The 18,079-nt window shown below is 43.5% G+C and overlaps 1 long non-coding RNA gene across 5 annotated transcripts; it reads left to right on the top strand.

Annotated features, from left to right (window-relative positions):
* Positions 1-7,414: 7,414 nt before the first annotated feature.
* LOC125515068 lies at positions 7,415-16,320 on the top strand. Of its 5 annotated transcripts, none has more exons than XR_007286774.1 (6): positions 7,415-7,865; positions 8,957-9,215; positions 9,369-9,435; positions 9,653-10,059; positions 10,538-10,636; positions 16,113-16,320. It is a non-coding gene; the product is annotated as an uncharacterized LOC125515068 (long non-coding RNA). The 5 variants fall into 5 exon arrangements; XR_007286771.1 differs by lacking the exon at positions 16,113-16,320 and adding an exon at positions 10,981-11,251 and having other exon boundaries at positions 7,416-7,865; XR_007286773.1 differs by lacking the exons at positions 10,538-10,636; positions 16,113-16,320 and having other exon boundaries at positions 7,416-7,870; positions 8,961-9,215; positions 9,653-10,356.
* The last annotated feature ends 1,759 nt before the right edge of the window (positions 16,321-18,079 follow it).

Here is an 18,079-nt window from a genome sequence, read left to right as displayed (position 1 = left end):
CCTCTCTTTCGTCCACTTCCATCGGTAATTTACTTGGAGCTATATTTTTATTCACCAACATGATATGTGTTTTGCTTGGAGCGTCTTGTATTATTTGTGTCTTTGTGTCTTAGTATGCCACAATTATCCTTGTTGTACACACCTTTTGAGAGAGCCATACATGAATTAAAATTTGATAGAATACTCTATGTGCTTCACTTATATCTTTTGAGCTAGATAATTTTACTCTATGTGCTTCACTTATATCTTTTGAGCGTTATAATTTTGCTCTATGTGCTTCACTTAAATCTTTTAGAGCACGGTGGTGAATTTGTTTTAAAGAAACTATTGATCTCTCATGCTTCACTTAAATTATTTTGAGAGTCTCTTAATAGCATGGTAATTTGCTTAATAATAATATGCTTGGTATTCAAGATTTGTGAAACTTTCTTTTGAGTGTGTTGAATACTAAGAAAAGATTGAAGCATGATAATTGTTTTGAGATATTGAGGTGATAATATTAAAGTCATGCAAGTTGAGTAGTTGTGAATTTAAAGAATACTTGTGTTAAAGTTTGTGATTCCCGTAGCATGCACGTATGGTGAACCATTATGTGATGAAGTCGGAGCATGATTTATTTATTGATTGTCTTCCTTATGAGTGGCGGTCGGGGACGAGCGATGGTCTTTTCCTACCAATCTATCCCCCTAGGAGCATGTGCGTAATACTTTGCTTTGATAACTTCTAGATTTTTGCAATAAGTATATGAGTTCTTTATGACTAATGTTGAGTCCATGGATCATACGCGCTCTCACCCTTCCACCTTTGCTAGCCTCTCTAATACCGCGCACCTTTCGCCGGTATCATACACCTACCATATACCTTCCTCAAAACAGCCACCATACCTACCTATTATGGCATTTCCATAGCCATTCCGAGATATATTGCCATGCAACTTTCCACCATCTAGTTCATCATGACACATTCATCAGTGTCATATTGCATATCCCGGTACACCGCCGGATGCATTCATATAGAGTCATATTTTGTTCTAAGTATTGAGTTGTAAGAAAAATAAAAGTGTGATGATCATCATTATTAGAGCATTGTCCCAGTGAGGAAAGGGTGATAGAGACTATGATTCCCCCATAAGTCGGGATGAGACTCCGGACGAAAAATAAATAAAAGAGGCCAAAGAAGCCCAAATAAAAAAAAGAAAAGAGGCCATAAAAAAGAGAAAAGGCCCAAATAAAAAATGAGAGAAAAAGAGAGAGGGGACAATGTTACTATCCTTTTACCACACTTGTGCTTCAAAGTAGCACCATGATCTTCATAGTAGAGAGTCTCTCATGTTATCACTTTCATATACTAGTGGGAATTTTACATTATAGAACTTGGCTTGTATAATCCAATGATGGGCTTCCTCAAATTGCCCTAGGTCTTCATGAGCAAGCAAGTTGGATGCACACCCACTTAGTTTCTTTTTGAGCTTTCATATACTTATAGCTCTAGTGCATCCGTTGCATGGCAATCCCTACTCACTCACATTGATATCTATTGATGGGCATCTCCATAGCCCGTTGATACGCCTAGTTGATGTGAGACTATCTTCTCCTTTTTGTCTTCTCCACAACCACCATTCTATTCCACCTATAGTGCTATATCCATGGCTCACGCTCATGTATTGCGTGAAGATTGAAAAAGTTTTGAAAAAGTTAGAGTATTAAACAATTGCTTGGCTTGTCATCGGGGTTGTGCATGATTTAAATATTTTGTGTGGTGAAGATAGAGCATAGCCAGACTATATGATTTTGTAGGGATAACTTTCTTTGGCCATGTTATTTTGAGAAGACATAATTGCTTTTTAGTATGCTTGAAGTATTATTATTTTTATGTCAATATAAACTTTTGTCTTGAATCTTTCTAATCTGAATATTCATACCACAATTAAGAAGATTTGCATTGAAATTATGCCAAGTAGCACTCCGGATCAAAGATTCTCTTTTTATCATTTACCTACTCGAGGACGAGCAGGAATTAAGCTTGGGGATGCCTGATACGTCTCCAACGTATCTGTAATTTTTGATTGCTCCATGCTATATTATCTACTGTTTTGGACTATATTGGGCTTTATTTTCCACTTTTATATTATTTTTGGGACTAACCTATTAATCGGAGGCCTAGCCCAGAATTGTTGTTTTTTTGCCTATTTCAGTGTTTTGAACAAACGGAATATCAAACGGAGTCCAAACGGAATAAAATCTTCGAGAACGTGATTTTCTCACCGAACGTGATCCAGGAGACTTGGACCCTGCTCCAAGGAACAAAAGAGGCGGTCACGAGGGTGGGGGGCGCCCCCCTAGGGCGCGCCCCCTGCCTCATGGGCCCCTCGGTGCTCCTCCGGCGTACTTCTTCCTCCTATATATACACACATACCCCCAAACGATCAGAAGAGGAGCCAAAAACCTAATTCCACCGCCGCAAATTTCTGTATCCACGAGATCCCATCTTGGGGCCTGTTCCGGAGCTCCGCCGGAAGAGGTCCGTCATCACAGAGGGCTTCTACATCATCATAGCCTCTCCGATGAAGTGTGAGTAGTTTACCTCAGACCTTCGGGTCCATAGTTAGTAGCTAGATGGCTTCTTCTCTCTCTTTGAATCTCAATACAAAGTTCTCCCCTCTCTTGTGGAGATCTATTCGATGTAATCTTCTTTTTGCGGTGTGTTTGTTGAGACTGATGAATTGTGGGTTTATGATCAAGTCTATCTATGAATAATATTTGAATCTTCTCTGAATTCTTTTATGTATGATTGGTTATCCTTGCAAGTCTCTTCGAATTATCCGTTTGGTTTGGCCAACTAGATTGGTAGTTCTTGCCATGGGAGAAGTGCTTAGCTTTGGGTTCGATCTTGCGGTGTCCTTACCCAGTGACAGAAGGGGCAGCAAGGCACGTATTGTATCATTGCCATCGAGGATAACAAGATGGGGTTTATTTCATATTGCATGAATTTATCTCTCTACATCATGTCATCTTGCTTAAGGCGTTACTTTGTTTTTAACTTAATACTCTAGATGCATGCTGGATAGCGGTCGATGAGTGGAGTAATAGTAGTAGATGCAGAATCATTTCGGTCTACTTGTCTCGGACGTGATGCCTATATACATGATCATACCTAGATATTCTCATAACTATGCTCAATTCTGTCAATTGCTCAACAGTAATTTGTTCACCCACCATAGAATACTTATGCTCTTGGGAGAAGCCACTAGTGAAACCTATGGCCCCCGGGTCTATTCTCATCATATCAATCTCCATACTTTAATCTTGCTTTGCTTTTTTACTTTGCCTTTACTTTTTACTTTGCATCTTTATACCAAAAATACCAAAAAATATTATATCTAGACCGTGAAGGGATTCACAACCCCTAATCGCGTTGGTTGCGAGTAGCTATCGTTTTGTGCACGACGGCATGGTGGTGGAAGTAGCGGGATTCCAACAGGGCTTCGCCAAGCGCTGCGGGAGAAGGGAGATGTGTCATGGGCGGGAGAGGGAGGCGCCAGGGCTTAGGTGTTGCTGCCCTCCCTTTCCCCCACTATATATAGGTCCAAGGGAGAGGGGGGCGCAGCCTTTGGCCCTTCCTCCAAGGAAGGGTGCGGCCAGGGAGGAGTCCCTCCTCCCCAAGGCACCTCGGAGGTGCCTTCCCCCTTTAGGACTCTTCCTTTCCCTCTTCTCTTGGCGCATGGGCCTCTTGGGGCTGGTGCCCTTGGCCCATATAGGCCAAGGCGCACCCCCTACAGCCCATGTGGCCCCCCGGGGCAGGTGGCCCCACCCGGTGGACCCCCGGGACCCTTCCGGTGGTCCCGGTACAATACCGGTGACCCCGAAACTTGTCCCGATGGCCGAAATAGCACTTCCTATATATAATTCTTTACCTCCGGACCATTCCGGAACTCCTCGTGATGTCCGGGATCTCATCCGGGACTCCGAACAACATTCGGTAACCACATACAAACTTCCTTTATAACCCTAGCGTCATCGAACCTTAAGTGTGTAGACCCTACGGGTTCGGGAGACATGCAGACATGACCGAGACGTTCTCCGGTCAATAACCAGCAGCGGGATCTGGATACCCATGTTGGCTCCCACATGTTCCACGATGATCTCATCGGATGAACCACGATGTCGAGGACTTACTCAATCCCGTATACAATTCCCTTTGTCTATCGGTACGATACTTGCCCGAGATTCGATCGTCGGTATCCCGATACCTTGTTCAATCTCGTTACCGGCAAGTCTCTTTACTCGTTCCGTAACACATCATCCCGTGATCAACTCTTTGATCACATTGTGCACATTATGATGATGTCCTACCGAGTGGGCCCAGAGATACCTCTCCGTCACACGGAGTGACAAATCCCAGTCTCGATTTGTGCCAACCCAACAGACACTTTCGGAGATACCTGTAGTGCACCTTTATAGTCACCCAGTTACGTTGTGACGTTTGGTACACCCAAAGCATTCCTACGGTATCCGGGAGTTGCACAATCTCATGGTCTAAGGAAATGATACTTGACATTAGAAAAGCTTTAGCATACGAACTACACGATCTTTGTGCTAGGCTTAGGATTGGGTCTTGTCCATCACATCATTCTCCTAATGATGTGATCCCGTTATCAACGACATCCAATGTCCATGGTTAGGAAACCGTAACCATGTATTGATCAACGAGCTAGTCAACTAGAGGCTTACTAGGGACATGGTGTTGTCTATGTATCCACACATGTATCTGAGTTTCCTATCAATACAATTATAGCATGGATAATAAACGATTATCATGAACAAGGAAATATAATAATAATAATCAATTTATTATTGCCTCTAGGGCATATTTCCAACAGCTAGACCTACCCCTCTATTTATATGTTGAGCCTTGGGGTCGAAACTTGGAGTAAAAGCCTTCACAAAGTCGGTTTCACCTGAAAGGCAAGAGTCCTTCTCGGACTCCAGGGCCAGACGCCAGGGTTCCCAGCGTCTGGACCCAGACGCCAGGGACCCTGGCGTCTGGCCCTTGGACTCCGCAAAACTTCCTTTTGCGCTTTCCAAAAACCTCATGTGCTTTCCCCTTTGGCCCAGATAAACTGTTCTCGTGCCCAAACATTTCGGGAAACATCCGGAACCCCTTCCGATGGATTCCAGAACCTTTCCGTAGATCAAAAACTACTATCCACATATCAATCTTTACTTCCGGACCATTCCGGAGTTCCTCGTCATATCCGTGATCTCATCCAAAACTCCGAACAACATTCAGTCACCAACATACATAACTCATAGAACTATATCGTCAAAGAACGTTAAGCGTGCGGACCCTACGGGTTCGAAAACTATGTAGACATGACCGAGACACCTCTCTTGTTAATAACCAATAGCGGGACCTGGATGCCCATATTGGCTCCTACATATTCTACGAAGATCTTTATCGGTCAGACTGCATAACAACATACGTTGTTCCCTTTGTCATCGGTATGTTACTTGCCCGAGATTCGATCGTCGGTATCTCAATACCTAGTTCAATCTCGTTACTGGCAAGTCTCTTTACTCGTTCCGTAATACATCATCTCGCAACTAACTCATTAGTTGCACTGCTTGCAAGGCTTAAGTGATGTGCATTGCCGAGAGGGCCTAGAGATACCTCTCCGACAATCGGAGTGACAGATCCTAATCTCGAAATACGCCAACCCAACAAGTACCTTCAGAGACACCTGTAGAGCACCTTTATAATCATCCAGTTACGTTGTGATGTTTGGTAGCACACAAAGTGTTCCTCCGGTAAACGGGAGTTGCATAATCTCATAGTCATAGGAACATGTATAAGTCATGAAGAAAGCAATAGCAACATACTAAACGATCGGGTGCTAAGCTAATGGAATGGGTCATGTCAATCAGATCATTCAACTAATGATGTGATCTCGTTAATCAAATGACAAATCTTTGTCCATGGTTAGGAAACATAACCATCTTTGATTAACGAGCTAGTCAAGTAGAGGCATACTAGTGACACTCTGTTTGTCTATGTATTCACACATGTATTATGTTTCTGGTTAATATAATTCTAGCATGAATAATAAACATTTATCATGATATAAGGAAATAAATAATAACTTTATTATTGCCTCTAGGGCATATTTCCTTCAATCACAATAATATTAGTAGATATAACACAGAGTTAATAGATTATCAGTTACACAGGCCACTGGTTTATCGGCCGCTAACTTGGTAATGATAACATGAGGTGGATCAATAACACACACGATGATCATCCGAACAAGAACAACTAGTAGAAACATAAGTAGATACATGGTTGGTAGATAGCATAGCATTCCTGAACTGAACCTCCTTCGTCTATCCCGATCGAATTTCCATGCGGGATGTGTTGCAAACTGAAAGTAGAGTCCATACACGAGTCATGCAGTCCTGAGGACCACAATAGTAACTTACAAAATTCAGCATTGATTGACAACATGATCAGAAGAAACATAGTGTCTAATTAAGTGGTTAGGTAACTTCAAAATTCATTGATTGACAACATTATCAGAAGAAACAGAGTGTGCAAATTAAGTGGTTACTCCATCATGAGGCCATACAAGTTTTGTTTCGAACAGTTGGATATACTCCTGTTTCCTAGAGATTGTATCAAAAAGCCAACATGGCATTATGCAAATGCTAATAGATTTTGATTTACAACATGCCAGTATATTCATCATTCAGATTCATGCAGGCGTCGCTCTGTCGTAGATGTTAGCAAATTTCTCATAACATGATGTTCTTTAGTACTCCCAGAACTATTGGCTTTGCTTGGGAAGTAATTGTTATTCCATCACAAGAAACTGTACGATTCTATTGTTATTATTGTTCAAGGTATGACTATAATATTCTCCAATCTTGGAAATGTCCGACGAAATAATATAGTTTTGGATGGTACTTTTTCTATCAGTGCTAACTTATAAACTAGGTTGTTACTTATTATAACCATAATATTTCTGGCTGCTGAATGTTTATGTTTCTTTTTGTAGTGATGAGAGTTTGTCATGAACTGGAATCCGAGGGTTTTAAGAAATGTGAGTGTCATTCAGTAGATTTCACTTCTACCATTTCAAATAATGATGTATGGACAGCTACATCTTTTCTGCAAGGATAAGCTTACACTGAGGACTTCTCACCAATCAGGATGACACACGTTTGAAGCCAAGAAAACATAGTCTCTGTTCCTAATGTCTCAGTTGGTAGTCTGTGTTTCAAATTTATTTTCGTCCCACCTACTATGGTCTTTTTTGGTACCTGCTTCCACCTCCCACTCAGCCGCGAGGAACAAAAAAAAACCCTCAGGGCCGAGTTCCTCACCCGCCCCCACTCGCCTAACCTCCCATCGCACCCATCTGATACGAACAAACCGGCGACAATTAACCAGCGAAAATTAACCAGCGAAAAAAATCGGAGAACGAATCGCACGAGCGAGGCCTTCTGCCCTCGAGCGAGCAGTCACACGCACCAGTCGCACACCAGATCCCTGCGCCGCCGCCCTCCATCCTTCGCCATCGCAGATCCATCCCGCCGCCGCCGCTCCATCCCTCTCTTCCCTCCAAGCTTGTCGCCGGCGGTGAAGCGTACGGCGCTCCATCCCTTCGCCTCCAGAAACCTATCACACGCGCCGAGGCGAGGGCCTCGTGGACGGACCCCGCCGCCGGGCAGGAGGAGTGTTCCGCGCCGTGAGGAACCCGCCACGCGCGTCAAGGCGAGGCGCCTCCTGGGTTCCGTCCGTTTTCAGAGCGAGCGCCCGCGAATACCTAGCTAGCTGCCGCCGTCGTGACCGTTCCAGCCACCGCCAAGGTAAGGTGCTTTCTCCATCTCAATTTCCTTCCTTCCCCATCAAGGTTAATTTGGATGCGTACTTAAGTGATTTTGGTGTTGCTCATCGGATTTGTATATGTATGTACGTGTGTCTTCGATCTGCTTCGTTTGGATACGTTGTTAAGTAATTCACATCTTCCCCGTTACAATACATGCATGATCTTGTCTTGTGCTCTCGGGTTTATATATTTGCTTGCTTAACATCTATCCTACTGCCTGAAATCAGCAGTCAATTTGTTCAGGAAAAGAAATCCACTTATTAGGAAGTAAAGTGAAGCAACCATATCGATCCATCAATTTGTTCATTTTATTTTGTTTGATGTGTGATGTGCTTGTGTGGTGAGAGGCGAGGAGTGGCTTCAGGTCCCTCTCCTTTTTGCCTGACTGAGCAAGAAGAGAAGAGAAACAGTAGGAGGAATTCAGAACTGTATTTCCTCAATTCAGATTTACCTTTGTTCAGTGACAAGTTCAGACCAAGTACATTACCCAGCCGGCACACAGGCCCCACTCACACATGATTAACTCACACGCACACCTGTACCCGGCGCCACCGAACACCACATATGGAGGAGGTGGCGCCAGTGTACAGCTAAGGCACGGCGTCATGCATGACATGGTTCTGTATTCTGTGTACAGTGTGATACAAATAGTTCAAACATGCTCTGAGTGTTGAAAAATTCAAATTTGGTACCGCAATTTCTCTTGAACGATTCACTTTTGTGTTTTTATTTGTCCTGTATTTATTTTTCGATGCTGATATTGCAGGGTTTAACGACTGCTTCAATATTGTAGGAAGAGGTGTGGAACTAGAAGCATCGGTAGAAATAGTAATGAAGGCAAGACCGACTTAGAAAAGCTTTTGTTTTTTGTTTACTGTTGTCTTCTTACATAATTTAAGTTTTAGATCCAATGCATGAGCAGAAAATGCTAGGTTCTTAATACCCGTGAGACGATATGCAGGACAGTATATTTATTTATTTACTTAGGGAAGGAGAGAATATAATTTAGGTATAATGTACATGGTCATTTTACTTTTACTTTGACATATGCTTATGTTCCTTTTTTTGTAGCCAGATCAAACTCGGCACAGATGCACATGCACCGCGCGCCTCACTGATGTGAGGATGCATTTCCTCAATCCCCTCTTAATCTCCAACATCTCCCCTTTCCAATGTTGGCGTACTTGACCGGAAGTGAGTGCGCGGCGGAGCAAAGCTCAGCCTGGGTCTTCATCAACGCAAAACGGGGCAGGAGGGAGCGGGAAGTTTTTCAACCGCATGAATGTGGAAGGCGCTTGACAAATCAGAGATGTATGAAGCTTCTGCCGAGGTAATTGATGAGAGAAGCTCTCATGTTTTGTTCTTGATCCTCAAACAAAGCGACTGGTCAGCGTGTTTCTGTACTATGCCCAAATGCCTTTACATGTTTCATCTTTCGTTTTTGTAGTCTTAATATATGGGTCTCATCTATTTTTGGCTGCAGATGTTTGAGAGGGGCAGCATAGACATAAGAGGGGTTCAATATTGTTAACTCACATCATCCAGACCAGGTTAGCACACATGCCATGCAGATTCTACTACTTGATGTAGCCTTTCTCTTAGATGTAAGTAGTATTTTTACTGTGCTACTCTTTGATCTCGAGTAGTTTGTTCATGTATTGTTTAAGATGCCAAATAGAATTAAATGGAATATAAGTTTCAAAGTTTCATTATGACAGATGAAATGTACACGAAGGTAAACTAATATGTCTCCTGCCACTCGTATAGTCGAGCGGTTGTCCTTGACTATAGTGTACTTAGGAGGAGGAGATGAACATGAAGAATGAGTTCGTAATGTGGTTGTCGTTGATTAATGGCACCCCCAGCAGCGGTGATAACGACCATGGGGAGGAGAGCACGAACATCAACAACCTCTTGGCCTTGTTGGCTTCTCCGACATCAATAACGACGACCAGCTCACCATACAGTTGCTAGAGTGCTAAAGAATGGTTGAGAAGAACAATTGATTGTTGATGGAGCCAATCAACAAGGACGATAAGGACGGCCACAACAGTGAGAATAAGAAGGCGGAGCTCATCGCCGTCTGCCGCCAGCTCTGCAGGGAGAAGAAGAACGACAATACGTTAATTATAAAGAAGTCAACAATGCCACCTGGTGTGGAAAGGGTCCTCAAGGTATATGTTATCCACCATTGGTATTGACCCATTAGAATATGTAAGCCCTCGATGCAACATACGGGCAATTTATATACATCGTAGCCCATAGCAACGTTGCCTGCAGCATTGGAGTTGTATATATTAGAATTGAGTTATGATGGCATAATTTTTTCCGTCACAAGTTAAATGAGCATTGTGTAAAAGTCTAACTAAGTTTTCTTCCGCATTCTTCTATAAATTGGAAGTCCAATATAGATTTCTCAATGTATCATTTTGGGATTATTTGACCATCGGACAATATTGCCATGCTGACCATTTCTCTTGTCTTTGCAATATCTATAGGATCTAATGTAAAAGTATAATGTGCTTCACAGATTTTTTATTTCTTTTGATTTTGCCTTGCTTGTTATTTATGCTTATAGCTTTATATGCGAGATTCTATTTAGCGACACCTTTTTCAATTGTTAGTTGACGTGCTTCTGAGTTTATCAATCAGGTGAGGCATGTGGTGCCCTTTCGGAATGTCGTTTTCTTCTTCCTTGCATCTCAAATGCAAGCAACCATGCTTCTACCAAGGCTTAGAAGAAATGAAGATGTATGTTCCAGAACCTCTTTTATATTATTTCATCACAAAAATTTACTGCAATATTTGCTCTTTTTCGTAAATACACATGATAGACTTGAACAATCTTCTGTTATATTGCATGATGCCCAATTGATATGGTACGAGAAAGAAAATTCTGATTGTAAGGTTTATCTTCATATAGCAACTTCCATGAAATATGTTGCAACTTCAGAAATCTAAAATGATGGTTTTAATATTAATGTCCGGGATGAGGCCATAGGTTTTTTTGATCCGTATCTAATTTTCCAAAGGTTGAAGATGAATGTACTGTCAAGTTTATAGTCATCAAATGGTCCTTCATTACCTGATTGCAGGCTGTTGTCAAGAATTTCACCCCACCCATTGCATTGGATGTCACCTATGGCTGCAGCAATAGTGTGTCAATCAAGCTCACGTGAATTGAGCTACGCAATGTCCTATTATTACTCTGTTACTCAAAGAGTTGGTATCCCTAAATAGTAAGAACAGAGAAGATTCTTAGTGAGTTATTACACGTATTTTATTCCGATCTCCTATAAAAAACTTTTGTGGTTTAAGCACAACCCATATTATGGTTCTTTTATACCAATTAAGTTCACTATTCAACGAAATTCCTTTTCACTGAAATAAGAACCACGTAATGTTTACAATTGATCTGGTCAGCTAGATAACTAAATGAGTTAAAATTATGCATGCTATCTTTTGACATATGTTGTAACACCCTCGATGCGACTATAGCTCCCACGTGTCGAGGCACGACTTAGAGACATAATCGCATTGAAGGCATATGTCGCAAGTTAGGCAATCTTCACAACATCTCATGTAATATGAATAATAAAGGGGAGAACATAGTTGGCTTACACTCGCCACGTCACATCAAAGTACATAAATAACATCCATCATACAAACACTCATGGCCCGACTACGGCGCCAAAATAGAAGAAAACCCAACATGCGACAAGGCCCCAAATCAAACCCCAACTGGGCACCACTACTGATCATCAGGAAAAGACACGTAGTAATGCTGAGAGTCCTCGTCGAACTCCCACTTGAGCTCGTACTCGTCACCTGGAGCGGAATCACCTGGACCTGCATCTGGAATTATAGTATCTGTGAGCCATAGGGACTCAGCAATCTCGCACCCTCACGATCAAGACTATTTAAGCTTATAGGAAGGGTAAGGCAAAATATGTGGAGCTGCAGCAAGCGACTAGCAAGTATGGTGGCTAACTTATTCGCAAAAGAGAGCGAGAAGAGGAGGCAAAGCACGAGCGAGAAGCTAGAGAGCAACCTGCGCAAGCATAACTCCAACACCATGTCCACTTCCCGGACTTCGCCGAGAAGAGGCCATCACGGCAACACACTCAGTTGATTCATTTTAATTAATTAAGGTTTAAGTTATCTACAACCGGACATTAACAAATTCCCATCTGCCCATAACCACGGGCACGGCTTTCGAAAGTTCAATCCCTGCAGGGGAGTCCCAACTTAGCCCATGACAAGCTCTCACGGTCAACGAAGGAATAGACCTCCTCCCAAGACGTTTCGATCAGACTCGGTATCTCGGTAACTCAAGACACTTCGACAGGTTAAAACAAGACCAGCAACACCGCCCGAATGTGCCGACAAATCCCGATAGGAGCTGAACATATCTCTTTCTCAGGGCACACTCAGATGAGCCAGACGTCGGGTAAGCCAGCCTAGAGTTGCCCCTGGTAGCCTCGGACATCGCTCGGTGGGACCAACACTCAGAGGAGCACTGGCCCGGGGGGTAAAATAAGATGACCCTTGAGTCTGCAGAACCCAAGGGAAAGAAAAGGGGCTAGGTGGCGAAAGGTAAAACCAATGTTGGGCATTGCTGGAAAAGCTTTAATCAAGGCGAAATATTAAGGGGTTCCCATTATAACCCAACCGCGTAAGGAACGCAAAATCCGGGAACATAACACCGATATGACGGAAACTAGGGCGGCAAGAGTGGAACAAAACACTAGGCGAGAGGCCGAGCCTTCCACCCTTTACCAAGTATATAGATGCATTAAGATAACATGGCAATATAATGATATCCCAACAAGTAAATAAATGATGTTCCAACAAGGAACGGCCTCCAATCTTCACCTGCAACTAGCAACGCTATAAGAGGGGCTGAGCAAAGCGGTAACATAGCGAATCAACGGTTTGCTAGGATATGGTGGGTTAGAGTTTCAACATGGCAATTGGGAGGCTGACAAGCAAAAGGTAGGCATCGTAGCATTGGCATAGCAAGAGCGAGCAAACTAGCATAGCAAAGATAGTAGTGATTTCGAGGGTATGATCATCTTGCCTGCACAGTTGTCAGAGTTGACTGGATCCTCACAAGCAAACTCAACGGGCTCCTCGGTAGCGAACTCGTCTCCCTTCTTTACCCAAATAAGACAAACAAGCAACAAGGATACAATCAACCACGTGCAAGACCAAGCAATATGATGAAATGAAGATATGCTATGCGGGATGCAAAATGCAAGATATGACAGGAAATGCATGAACCTGGCCTCAACTTGGAATTCCAAGGGTGCCACTGGAAAGATGAGATGAAATCGCTTGAAAACGATATAAAGAACGCCGGAATCGGAGTTACGGTTTGGAAATGGCAAGCGATTTAAGATATGACACCGGTCTGCGATTTACAGCAAGTAGGCATCTAAACGCAATGAAATGGACATGCTACAGCCACCAAACATGAGAACAAAATACATGGAAGGGATGCACACAAGATGCTTAACAAAAGACTAGCACTGAGCCACGGCCAATTCATCCATTATGAGGTTCAAACAAGCATGGCAAAAACGCAAATGCAAAACAGATTCCAGACTTAGTGAAATTAACACTTGTCTGAAATTTCAGATCACGAAGCCCTATTCGGAGCAGCAAAACAACATGATACATGACCTGATTGTGACAAGTAAGAGCATGACATGGAGCTACTCAACAAGCTTAACAAAAGTCACAAAGTGACCTGGGCCAAAAGGGATCACAAAATATACTAACGGGCACACGAACATAGCTAAAACATAATCAGTTTTCAGACTTAGTGAAAACTGAGACATGCTGAAATATAACTCACGAAGGCATGTAAACGAGCTCGATGCACTCACCACGGTGCAAGTCATGGCAAGACAGGCATACATCCATTAAGAAGGTTCAAAATGCTAGCTAGACATGGCAAGAACAATGGCATAGCATGCACGGATCAACTACAATAGCATCGGCAAAATCGCAAACGAGTTGACGATCTGCCCAGATTCACCATGAAGCAAAAGTAGAGCTCGATTTACTCAAGCTAAGGTGCTCCATAATTGCAAACAAAGACATGGATGGATAGAGCATAACATGATTAACAAAACTCCTTTACTGATCATCCTCAAAAGAGGCACGGATCACTAGGAAACAAGCTGAACATATGGCATCATGAACTAAATAATCCCAGACTTAGTGAAATTAACTAAGTCTCTGAAAACAGATTTCCCGGGTGCCTCTCTTTGCAAATTTGCACAAGTCACCACATACATCCTAAAAATGCATGGGTTGCACCTCTGGAAAGAAGACAAAATGCTTAACAAAACATATGAAGGACTCACAGGCATAGCATGCACACAATAATCATGGCAAAAATGATAAAAGTCTAAGATGAACTAGCAGATCGGACAATTAACTCACGGCGATCTTCGCAGGCGGCGGCGGCTCGGGCACCGGGCGGCGGGGCGCGTGGAGGAAGAAGGAGGCGGCGGCGGCGGCTCCTCTGGCCCGGTGTGGCTAGGCGCGGGCGCGCCGTGGGCCCGGCGGGCCGCGGCGGCGGCGGGTGGCGGGATGCCACGTGGCGGCCTGCGGTAGGCTGAGGGGAGCGGGGCGGACACGTCCGGCTCGCGCGGACGTTGTCCGGCGGCGGCGGAGAGGTTTTTTAGGGTTTCGGGGAGAGGGAGAGATCCGAAAACGGAGGGGTGTATATATAGGCATAAGTGGAGCTAGGAGAGTCCAAATGAGGTGCGGTTTTCGGCCACGCCATCGTGATCGAACGCTCTAGGACATGGAGCAGAGTTTGGTGGGTTTTGGGCCAAATTGGAGGGGTGTTGGGCTGCAACACACACAAGGCCTTTTCGGTCCCTCGGTTAACCGTTGGAGTATCAAACGAAGTCCAAATGCTACGAAACTTGACAGGCGGTCTACCGGTAGTAAACCAAGGCCGCTTGGCAAGTCTCGGCCCAATCCGGAAATGTTTAATCCCCACACACGAAAGAAAGCTAGAAATGACCATCGGAGGAGAACGAAGCGCCGGAATGCAAAATGGACAACGGGGAAAATGCTCGGATGCATGAGATGAACACGTATGCAAATGCAATGCACATGATGACATGATATGAGATGCATGAAAACGAAAACAACACACGGAGACAAAAACCCGAACCCGAGAAAATAAATATAACTTAACGCCGGAAACGGTAAGAGTTGGAGTACAAATTGGGAAAGTTACATCCGGGGTGTTACAACACTCCACCACTACGAAAAGATCTCGTCCCGAGATCTAGGACTGAAAGAACTCCGGGTACTCAGAACGGAGGTGATCCTCACGTTCCCAGGTAGCTTCACGGTCGGAATGGTGTGACCACTTGACTTTGAGAAATTTGATTGACTTGTTGCGAGTCTTGCGTTCAGTCTCTTCAAGAATAGCAACTGGGTGCTCACGATAAGAGAGATCTTCTTGGAGCTCAATGTCCTCGAAGTTGACTGTGCGGTCAGGAGTCTTGAAGCACTTTCGAAGCTGAGAGACATGGAACACGTCATGAACATTTGCAAAGTTTGAAGGAAGCTCGAGTTGATAGGCGAGGTCGCCTCTCTTGCTGACAATCTTGAAAGGTCCCACGTATCTAGGGGCAAGCTTCCCTTTGGTACCGAAGCGACGATTCATTTGTTCATTCATTTAATCCTTCCTTATTTCACTCAATTTAGATTCATTAACTTTTGCACTTGCTCATGATTGATGGATTGAGAAATTTAGTGACATTAATTGCAATGAGGACTATCATATATCCATAAAACTCAGATTTTTTTCACTAGAACATGATCATGATGAGCCAGTAAGATTTTTGATTTTTTTAAATGCCCGTGGCAACGCGGTGGGGATAAGGGATGTGTGATGTGCTTGTGTGGTGAGAGGCGAGGAGTGGCTTTTCCTTTTTGTGGGAGGCTGTTCATATTTGTCTATTCTATTTTTAAATTCAAGATACATACAATTATTTATCATCATTATAATCAAGATAATAAATATTTATTTATTCCAGTGTGTGTTGAGTTATTTTGTTTTTTATTTTAATATGCTCTCATGGAATGGTAAAAAATTGGTTCATCCAATTTAAAAGTGGAGTACTCTATGTTTGCATGTTCTTACATTTTTCATGTGAAATCTTCATGCTAACTGTATGAAGTACTCATGCAGGATGGTTACAAGTCAATGAAGATTTTTTTACTATAATTGCTCAAGTACTGTGTGAAGGAAGCTGAAGACAATATTCCTGATATTTTAGGAGATGCAAGTGAAGTGGAATAATGAAAATACATTACACCAAGTACATTTGTCGATTGTTACTGTAATTTTTTTTCTATACATGTGAAATTGGAAGTGCATTATGCTTATGTATGCAATCCGAAAAAAATTTAAAAGGCCCATGGCAACGCACGGGCATGGTACTAGTTATTGATGTCCATTGTACTGTATCAAGACTTGATGGTCTGTTTTCTCACCTTGTTTTCATGCCTCTCGGCGTTGGCATGATCTTTACTTCATATATATGTACTCCCTCTGTCCGAAAAAACTTGTCATCAAAATGGACAAAAATGGGTGTATCTAGAAATGATGACAAAAAGGGGTTTTGTCCATTTTGATGACAAGTATTTCCGGACAGATGGAGTATGCATTACGATGCCTCCAAAAAGGATCTAATTTTATATTCCATCTAAATATGGCTTTTGTCGTCCAACAATTCTGAAAAGAAAAATCATGTGTTACCTTCTGCAATTTGAATAAGAATATTTCCTTACAGTCTGCAATTTAAGTGTCACTATTTATGTCTAACATTGAACGATGAAACTACTTTAATACTTATAAAAAATTTGGATGACGTGGTTAATAAAAACAACACTTCTTTTCTTGGAACAGCTACTACTACATTGATATTTCTTGTCACAAAATTGTCACTTCTTGAGTGTGTACGTAGAGACAAATGCACAGGGCACGCCGTCCCATCTAGTATAGGTAGATACATGGTTGGTAGATAGCATAGCAGCATTGGTGAAGTGAACCTCCTTCATCTCTATGCTGGTAGAATCACAAGAGCAATGATCTCAGCTTCTCACACCACAAGAGACCCATGGGCATCAGCATTTGGCACCTTGCCCTTCCCACCAACCGAGGGTAGGGTGCGAGCGTAGCAGGCCTCCATGAAGCGCTCGAACGACGCCTCGCACTTGGCGGCGCACACATCCAGGCTATCGTCCGAGTCATCGTCGAACGAGTCGTCCGCCATGCACGCCTTGTAGAACTCGGCCTCCGAGTCATCCTCGCTGTTCCGTGGCACCATCACGCCAACAGCCTCCTCACGGTCCTCCTCCGCCTTCCTCTTGGAGCCGCACACCGCCTTGACGATGAAATCCGCCTCCTTCTCCGCCTTGGCCTGGTCCTTCTCGCTGGCGGCCATCGGGATGGCAAACTGCACCTTCTCGCCGGCCATCGCTGGATCTCTCTCCCTGTGGGTTAGGGTTAGGATTTGGTGGATTAGCGATTTCGCTGTCTCTCTCTCTCGCTGGATCTGAAACGAAGGTGGGGAAGAGGTGGCGGCGGCTGGCGTATATATCTGCGAACCCTAACCAAGCCCAAGAGCCACCTCGGGTCGGACTCGGGTCCCGTCTCCGGACCGGCCTCTTCCGTTGTGGTCTAGGCTGGGCTGGGCTGGGCCCCATCTCTTCTTTCTTTCTTTCCACTAGCTTGTTGGCAGTATCCTCGAAAGAAAACAAATCTACTACGTAGCGTTTTGCGGGAGCAACTAGTTAATGAGCGCTCCTTCGGGAGCCTCGCAACGATCAGCGCCATTTGGCGTGCTCTCAGTCATTCGCCACATGTCGCGCTTTGGACGCTTTCTCCAGATTTTATTTTTTATTTTATTTTTTCGCACGTGTTTTCGGCTTTTAAACGGGTTTTTTTTGACGTTTTGGTTTTCCCCCGGTCCTCCTTAGCTTTTCGACAAAAAAGTTTGCACGAAAAAACGTGTTTTTTTTTGTGAAAATTCACGGTTTTCTTCCGCGAGAGGCATGATTGGGCTTTAGCGAGAGTCACGGCCGTGCCTTTCGGAAACGAAAAAAAACGTGTTTTCTATTTTTTTTTCTTTCGTGAGAGTCACGGTTTTACTT

This window comes from Triticum urartu, chromosome 6 (genome assembly GCF_003073215.2).
Source record: "Triticum urartu cultivar G1812 chromosome 6, Tu2.1, whole genome shotgun sequence".
NCBI classification, from domain to species: Eukaryota; Viridiplantae; Streptophyta; class Magnoliopsida; order Poales; family Poaceae; genus Triticum; species Triticum urartu.
The sequence above is the reverse complement of the archived record's forward strand: the minus strand, read 5'-3'. Positions and strand labels throughout refer to the sequence as shown.